Raw genomic sequence first — 6793 nt, 5'->3', positions numbered from 1 at the left:
TATATATATATACAAAGTATTATAGAGATTGAATAAGGATTAATGTTAATTGGATTTTAATCCTGAACACATACAGTTTGTTTTTGATAAGAGGCCTCAAGTGGGTAAGGAGATTTGCGATTGGCAACAAGAGCGAAGGACATTGTTATCAATGCATCCCACGAGTGGAGTTCGATTTACATCTAATTGTCGGTTATCCTCGCGTCGCGGTTAAGCTACTCTCCTGTTAGCAGGGTCGAACATCGAACTACGCGGCGACGACGGCAACATTCATTACCTACGTCTCGTAGCAATTATTAATATTTCTAATGAGCGCGTGCCTGGCGGCCGTACAGAACGACTCTCCGTCTTTCCGTCTTTGAGTCTTGTTTGTCTTTATCGTTCGATTTTCTCGTCTTTGAGTTACGCGATCTTTTTCTATTTCTTTCAATCGTCTTCTGGAATTTTTGAAATATTGAAAAGTCTTTTAACAATAGTATACAATTTTCGATAAATGGATATGAAATTGTTATCATAAAAGTAAGTATTAATTTATTTACATTATATATTTTCAAAAATATGAGACTTGTGTTACAATTACATAATTTCAAGACGTTATAACGTTTTCTTGGTTACGGCACGATTAATGATACGATAAGCTCCTTCAATACCGTAAATTACAAATATGACCTTAACTACGTAAGATAATAGGAAGTATGATAATAGGAGTATCTGAGAACGCATTAATTTTGAATTACTCATTCGCGTCGATTACTTCGAAGTGAGTCGTGTAAAATCGCCTTAACATCTACCCTTTCTTTCTACTGCAACCTCTCGGCGCCACATCGGGGCCTTACGACGATACGAGACTTGTAGACCCTGAAGAGCGAGAGAGGAAAGGACTCCGTGGAGAGTTCCACGGCTACCGAGTCGGGTGAAGGAAATTAATGAATGGCGGCGATCTCGGCGGCGTTAATAAGCGTGCACCTGGGAGCGGAAATCGTTATATACAAGGGAGAGGCCCTTTGCTGTTCTTTCTAGAACTCTTTCTAGAACTCTACGTCGCGGATCAAGGGATTGTAGGTGAGATCGTGCGTCGCCGTTGAATCCACAGTTTTCTGCTTTTCAGGGATACCACGTAGTGTCTCAACATCGTTATAGGCAGGGCACTGTTAATGAATCCTTTAAACTCCTTTGAACTCCGTCCGGACGACCGACGGTGCAAAGCGTAACCCTTTCCTCTGGTCGGAAGCAATATCTTCTAGTCTACGTACTTGAACCACCGTATATTACAAATGGAGTTTAATTGAAATAATAATTATGGTGCTTACTGAACGAATGTTCCCGATCATTTCAAGTTCATGTAATTAAAATACGAAAATAAAAAGATAATTATATTTACAATTGAAAATATTCTTTTTAATATACCGATATACGTACGAAGGTACGACATTCTAAAAACAAAAAAACAAAGTACAATTCCGGAGAATCCGCTGTTACGAAAGCGAACGTCGCGGACTGTTATCGACGAGAAAAGCTGCAAGACTTATTAATCGCGCTTAATCGCTCGTCATTTCATCTAATTGAGACTGTGGGGGAAATCGGAGATTTGGCCCTGACATCTATTGCCTGGCACGCTGCCTTTTGCCATGTGCCGGTGCATAGGTGTATAGTCCAATGCAATGGAACTACAGCTCTCCGAACGCGGCACGATACCGACGTGCTGGCTCTGTGTGTGTGTGTGTGTGTGTGTGTGTGTGGGTGGATGAATGCGCAAGTATGTTTGCGTGTGTGTGCTGTACGCGGGTACATACCCTCGAGCGAAGAGCCAGCCTCGACGTTCGTCTTCCCACGAACCCTTTACTGTACGTACGAGTCTCGTTACTCGTTCCGGGATCAGGAAACACTCCCATTAAGGCCGTTTTACACGGTCACGTGAATAACTCCGGTTGGAACACCGAAGCAGGGCACGGCGATCGCGTGTGAACCACCTGTCCGACTTTAAAATGTGACGCAATCATCGCGGTGATGAATCCGCGAAAATCTCAAGTCCTTTTTTTGTCGCTCTATGTAATCTTATTATTTCCAAAAATACGGTGCTTTAGTTCGGCGATGACTGAATTTAATTGCAGCTTGCGAAAATTTATTAAACAATTTCTAGCAACTTACAATTCAGACGTTGAATCAGTTTAGATTTTGTTTCGAATCATTTCCCATGCTATTTATATCCCTCACGTCAAGATTATATATATTTAATATTAAAGACGTTATTATTACAATACATATAATATATTTGTCTAAACTACATTCGTATTTTCTTGTGAAAAGAAGTCGTCTAATGTGGGTGTTAAATTATTTCAAAGCGACCAAGTGTGACTCAGAACGCCTGTTGTTCCGCGATCTGCGGACTTTGCAACGATCGCGACTTCGTCGAAGGAGGATCGGCTCGAGGCGCACGATGTCCTCTATGCTAATGCATAATTGCACATTCCATGCTGAAGGCGATGCTAATATCGCGACTACGGTACGACACGTCCGTTGATATTTCGATGTTGAATCACGTTAAAGGGATTATATCGACTTTGCTCTAAGAGACTTCCATAGGTAGATAGAAGGAGGAGAGGGGGGAGAGGGAGAGGGAGAGGGAGAGGGAGAGGGAGAGGGAGGGGGAGAGAGAGAGAGAGAAAGCTACGCGTCCGAGAGTTGGAACGGGAAGTCCGCGGGACTGACTTCCCAGAAGCACCGACGTAATTATAGCGTTTAGAGCTACCGAACGGTAACTGAAACCTCCCTGAGCGACGCGAGAAAGGATGAGCTTCTGAACTGACATCTCTTGCCTAATGAAGAGGAAAAGCCGAGGCTGCGGGAGGATTTCTCCTCCCAATGAAAGGGATGAAAGGGGAACCCCCCGCGAGACGTTAAATTGGGAAACTAAATGGCCCCTCGGATGTAATACAATATTATCCTCTCTAAGCTTGTTCAATATATTCTCATTGATTGAAGTATCAAGAAGTTAAACATTTGCAAACGTTCCTTATTAGTAATAGAAACGTTTTTTCTTCAAGAGTTCGTAAGTTATAAGGGAAATGAGACTTCATGCAGATGAGACATAAATAATTACTGCTAGCAAAATAGATCGCATACATTTTGCACGTACTATTTTCATTCTTATTTTTATATTTTTTTCTGATACTGCATTATATCTTTGAAGGATGACGTTACATATGTAAGTGCAATTTAATCGCGATAAGATCTAATCACTCTAACTCATTGACGAGAAGCTGGGCGTTCAACTAACATCGATATTCCGAGAGGCGGTAGTTCGATGCCCCCTCATTCGAGAGAAAGATAGATAGATAGAGAGAGAGAAAGCTGAACGGTCCTTTCATTCGACGTGGGCGAGGAAGTCGTCGAACTTCCGAAGCTCCATCGACGAGGAAGCGACTTAACTTCTCGCCGTCTTCGAGGCTCCACGTGTCAAGCGAGTCTCGACACGGGCATTGGCCGAACGAACGAATTCGTCATCTCGGGGTGAGAGGAGAGGGAGACTCGTCCTCGTGGGGCCGGTCACTGTAGAAAAGGTCCACGGTGTCCGCTGGAATATATCCGATATCTTTGGAATGGGGCATAGGTCCCAACGACGCAGTAGTGGTGGTGGTGGTGGTGGTGGTGGCGGCGGACATTGCCTGAACCTGTCTCCACGCATCGAAGTCTGCCTGCTCACCTGCATTCCATCATGAGGAACCTGGAGGGAGAGCTTTCGGGGCCTGCAGGATCGTGCGAATCGTGTCCGATGCCCTCCTCGATTCCTCTTGTAAAACGCGTCGATTTGCATTCATGTTCATGCGTTGACATCTCGAAAGCAAAAGATTGTACCTGAAAATATCCCATGGAATGTATTTATTATCATATCGATCAGTGATAAATTGTGATGAAAAAAGATGGATTGTTTTTATTTAAAAATATGTTACTATTGTCACAACAGAATAGTAATATCACTCGCAATAATAATTGTTTTATGCAAACAATTTTTATTATGCTTTGCAGATTTTTGTACGATCTTCTGTTATAACGTTTTTTGAATTATCAAAAATATCTTTATGTATAAAGAGACAACTCTTGAGTTTTGCTATTGAATCTAATTAGACAAATGATTTATTAGAATCTGAATACTAAAGATCGTTAGTCAATTTGCATATGCGGTGGCAGGAATCTGGTACGTTCCTAGTAGACCAACTCGGTAGTGGCGAGGGTGCGGAATCCGCTGACCGAATCATTGCGATCAGTGACGTAGCCGTCTGAAGGGTGGGAAACTCTCAGGTCCGAGAGAGCTTGGGCCGTAAAAAAGGAAAAGATAAAACGAGCGAGCGTACCACAAAGCCGCGCTCTCTTCTCAACTCTCTCGAACCTACCACTTAATTTAATCTTGCTCTAACATCGAGTTCGTGAAAGGCAGCTCAAAGTTCTCCTTCTCTGTCTATGAAAACGAATCTCATTGTCAATTGCTTTTTTTTTTTTTGACGGTTCTTGTCTAAGCCCAGACATTTGTGGACGTTTATTAATAAGGTGGCATTTCGTTAAATTGCGGGTTAATTTAAATTGTATATGCATATAATAAGAACATTTCATATCGTACTCTCAGTTATTTAAATTTGGAAATCACAGCTATTCTCTTCTCTGTGATTTTCGAAGTGATTTTATATTTTTTTTTATCTTTCTTTATTTTTATTGTATTCTGCATTTATTATTTTGCGTTATGAGAATTTCATTGAAGTTGTAGCAATCATATTAAATTTATAAAATTTTTTAATTACACTCTGAATACTGTCAAAATAATTTTTGAACGATGTATGAAAATTTTTCAATTAATGTATATTAGGTATGATGAGAAAATAATATCAAATTAAATATGAGTAAATACGAGTTATTACGTGATCGGCAAGCGGATGCAAAAATTAAGTAACATAGACTGCGAGCTGAAGTACGAGCTCGTAAGCAGCGTGGATTGGCGGAATAATTTTCTCGTTATTTCTATCTCTTGGATTAATGTAATTGTTACGTTATCGCGGTCGGGTGAAACATTCTTCAAGAGAAGCTTAGGCTATTTCTATCAATGTAGATTAACTTGATCTTAGTTTAGTTCATTCTTCACCTTTTTCTAATTCTTAGAATTATATGAGACGAAAATGTAAGTTAAATCGAGATTAAAGTTAATCTACATTGGTAGAAACTAGAAATGGATATTACAGGTCTGTCAAGTTAGATTTATGAAAGGACCGTTTTGCCACCGGCGCGGTACTTGTAGCCTTCCACATCGCTCGATTTTAGCGATTAATACTAATCGAATCGGCGAAGCTATGAAAACAGCCGGCGAATAATTATCATGCTTCTCTCGCTGCACGATTAAAGCCCGATTGCGAAGATCATTTGAATGTACTAAACCTAAGTTAGCGCTCAATTATATCTCTCTGAATCGTGTTTCTCCTGCTTGCGAGAGATAGAAGTAGAGTTTGCTCTGTACATGAAAATATGACAAAAATATTGCACAGATAAAATGCACGCAATAAAGATTTAAATATGATTTATATTTGAATAGAAAATTTCGTTATCCCGGCAAATTTTGTTTGCGCAAATATTGAAACAATAAATGAAACTTGATGATAAAGTTTATTATGAAAAGTTTATTATGACGGAACTTCAATGTTCTGAACATGAACAGAACTTAGGACGTTTAAAAGTATTATTGCGAGATCTCAGACGTGACTTTTGTCGTGTCGTTACAGACGTGTAACTAATCATAAAATTCATTATGTTAAACGTTAATGATACGGTCATATAGATAACAGTACACAGCATCCAGTCGTAATTAAATGTGTCAATGCGATAAGTCGTCTCTTTGCAAGAAAATAAAATAAAACCTTGTTTCGTTGAAATTGTAAAGTCGCTAATTAATTGTGAAATCAATTATCGCAATAACAGTGTTAATAATTTAATGAGCTTATCAAAATAAAGCTCCATTTCATTGAAATTTTTGAAATATTAATTATATTGATGATTTTAACCGTCGCTGTAATATAATGACAAGAATAATGTTTCTAAATTCATATTTTTCCATACCAGACCGAATAATTTATTTGTTACGTATGTATATCTTCGTTAATATTTTTCATTGTGTAGTTTAAATCATTCATTCACTCTTAATTCTCATTATTTCTTTTATTCTATATCTTAATTCTTATCTTTTTATCTTATCCCTGTTACTATCTTAAACGGATTACTGCACTTTACAATATTATAATTATTCTGTTGAAACTCCTTCCCCTTGCAAACTTCTTCAGAATTAGGTGCACCCAAGACCCCGTTTCTTTCTCAATAAACATAAACCTTGCGGCTTCCTACAGATTCCTGTATCCCTGCATACATGCGGTACGCGCGTAAAAAACGACTCGGGTATCCGGCATGTATCTGCATTCCTGCGGGGCGACGGTGCCCTCCCTCCGCGGCGGAGAGTAGAGCCTCCTCAACGCGTGTTGGAGTCGTTGGAGAAACACGTCGACCCTATGGCATGCGGGCCCAGCCGGGCCCGGTCCGGCCCCTGCGTCGGGGTCACGGAGAAGTTAAGTAGCCGCTTCTCTCTCCGGGGCCCCACTTCGAAAGCGAACCTCCCAAAGTGTGATACAATGTACGCCTTAATCAGCGACGCGTAATAATCCTGTATCTTATGAACCCCCCCCCCTCCCTCCTCCCCCACCTCCTCTATATCTCCTATTTCTCCGTCATCGTACCTGCACCCAACGAATTTCATTCGTCAACG

At 40.3% G+C, this 6793-nt stretch overlaps 1 protein-coding gene across 2 annotated transcripts in view; it reads left to right on the top strand.

Moving 5' to 3' along the window:
* LOC108756139 (dedicator of cytokinesis protein 3) overlaps positions 1–6793 on the top strand; it is a 55494-nt gene that overhangs the window by 39012 nt on the left and 9689 nt on the right. The gene's annotated exons all lie outside the window — the stretch shown is intronic.

Source organism: Trachymyrmex septentrionalis, unplaced genomic scaffold (assembly GCF_001594115.1).
Source record: "Trachymyrmex septentrionalis isolate Tsep2-gDNA-1 unplaced genomic scaffold, Tsep1.0 scaffold95, whole genome shotgun sequence".
Taxonomy (NCBI): domain Eukaryota; kingdom Metazoa; phylum Arthropoda; class Insecta; order Hymenoptera; family Formicidae; genus Trachymyrmex; species Trachymyrmex septentrionalis.
This window is presented reverse-complemented; position numbering and strand designations above follow the sequence as displayed.